Below are 2,500 nucleotides of genomic sequence, written 5' to 3'. Positions count from 1 at the left end.
GAGAAAGGACTGAGAGAAACAGGCCAGTGGAAAATGAAACATGATTTTATTTGGCAGTCTGTCCTCTTTTTTTTTGTTGCAATTTTCATCAATGTTTTCAGTGAGTATTAATACATATTACGCTCTCTGGAGGCTGTTTTCAAAGTTCAGTTTTACATTCAAAAAGTACATGTAGCCTACTTACGTAAGGACTACTGCATTAACATATTTTAATTACTTGTACTTAGGTTACTCTTTACTTCCCCACAACACTCTGGTAGCCATATTATACATTTGATTCAACTGGAAATATTCACCATCATTATAAATGTTTTCACATCAATAATAAACATTTACACCAAATCAGGAATTATTATAAATGATTACTATTAAGATTGAATTTAAAAAAAACCTGCAAACAAGTGATGCTTACTTATCAATCAATTGACGATTTTTCAGAAGTTGACCATTTCGCATCGTCACTTTTACTGTGGATTTATTAAGGTTTTCAATCCTGCAAACTTGTGAACAGTGAACAGCAGAAATAAGTTTAAATGTTGCATTAAGGCACACAAGATTTAGGATTATTATAGTAGCCTAAGCAGTGATTGATTAAGATACAAGGGACAACTCGAAATTATGTTTTTATCACCACTTACTTGTTTTGAGGTAATCTTGAATGACAAATGAATAAATCAGCCATTGCAATGTTTCATGTAGAAATCATAACCCTGTGGGGCATACATATTTGATCCCCTCACATTCTCCATTGTAACTAATCATTAAAAAAACAATCCTCCATTAGGAATCACAAAGGAACACTTACTAATTATATGAAAATTCATAATTATTACAATCAGTCCCTATATATGCTATAGATGATCCCCAATCAAAATTCAGTGTAAGCTACTTTGTAGGAAAGTAGAAGCAATGATAGACAAATAAAAAAAGAACTGCAGTGCATAGCAGGAGGTTACAGCGTGCCCTGCTGGCTGAAGCAGGTATTAAAAGCTTACAGCACCTGGGATTCCCAGGCGGTCTCCCATCCAAGTACTAACCAGGCCAGTTTTGAAAGAGGGAAGTTAATCTTCACGGAATCGGTTTGTTCAATGTGTTTATCAGACGTTTGAACGTTCAGTTTGCCCGCAAGTCGTGAAACAAGTCTTAAAAACAAGCTGCAAGTCTTTAGTTAACTCCCAGCGTCAAAGTATTGCTGAATCTAGTAAGATTAAGTGTAAGTCTATCCATAGGCCCACACGTTTGAGTAGAAAAGTAATAAAATCAACTAGGTCATAGTCACTTGCTCTAATTTTGGCGAGGTGTTACTTTAAACCTAAGTATGTATAAATAACCCTTTAACAACCTGTTCATTCGCTTACGGCCATACCACCCTGAACACGCCCGATCTCGTCCGATCTCAGAAGCTAAGCAGGGTCGGGCCTGGTTAGTACTTGGATGGGAGACCGCCTGGGAATACCAGGTGCTGTAAGCTTTTAATACCTCCTTTAGCCAGAAGAGGGCGCTGTTGCCTCACTAGTGGAGAAAGGACTGAGAGAAACAGGCCAGTGGAAAATGAAACATGATTTTATTTGGCAGTCTGTCCTCTTTTTTTTTGTTGCAATTTTCATCAATGTTTTCAGTGAGTATTAATACATATTACGCTCTCTGGAGGCTGTTTTCAAAGTTCAGTTTTACATTCAAAAAGTACATGTAGCCTACTTACGTAAGGACTACTGCATTAACATATTTTAATTACTTGTACTTAGGTTACTCTTTACTTCCCCACAACACTCTGGTAGCCATATTATACATTTGATTCAACTGGAAATATTCACCATCATTATAAATGTTTTCACATCAATAATAAACATTTACACCAAATCAGGAATTATTATAAATGATTACTATTAAGATTGAATTTAAAAAAAAACCTGCAAACAAGTGATGCTTACTTATCAATCAATTGACGATTTTTCAGAAGTTGACCATTTCGCATCGTCACTTTTACTGTGGATTTATTAAGGTTTTCAATCCTGCAAACTTGTGAACAGTGAACAGCAGAAATAAGTTTAAATGTTGCATTAAGGCACACAAGATTTAGGATTATTATAGTAGCCTAAGCAGTGATTGATTAAGATATAAGGGACAACTCGAAATTATGTTTTTATCACCACTTACTTGTTTTGAGGTAATCTTGAATGACAAATGAATAAATCAGCCATTGCAATGTTTCATGTAGAAATCATAACCCTGTGGGGCATACATATTTGATCCCCTCACATTCTCCATTGTAACTAATCATTAAAAAAAACAATCCTCCATTAGGAATCACAAAGGAACACTTACTAATTATATGAAAATTCATAATTATTACAATCAGTCCCTATATATGCTATAGATGATCCCCAATCAAAATTCAGTGTAAGCTACTTTGTAGGAAAGTAGAAGCAATGATAGACAAATAAAAAAAGAACTGCAGTGCATAGCAGGAGGTTACAGCGCCCCCTGCTGGCTGAAGCAG

At 35.4% G+C, this 2,500-nt stretch overlaps 1 non-coding gene across 1 annotated transcript; it reads left to right on the top strand.

The window, feature by feature from the left end:
* Nucleotides 1-1,352: 1,352 nt before the first annotated feature.
* Nucleotides 1,353-1,471, top strand: LOC136181654 (5S ribosomal RNA). The gene has a single exon (XR_010668001.1). It is a non-coding gene; the product is annotated as a 5S ribosomal RNA (ribosomal RNA).
* The last annotated feature ends 1,029 nt before the right edge of the window (nucleotides 1,472-2,500 follow it).

Source organism: Labrus bergylta, chromosome 13 (genome assembly GCF_963930695.1).
Source record: "Labrus bergylta chromosome 13, fLabBer1.1, whole genome shotgun sequence".
Taxonomy (NCBI): domain Eukaryota; kingdom Metazoa; phylum Chordata; class Actinopteri; order Labriformes; family Labridae; genus Labrus; species Labrus bergylta.
This window is presented reverse-complemented; position numbering and strand designations above follow the sequence as displayed.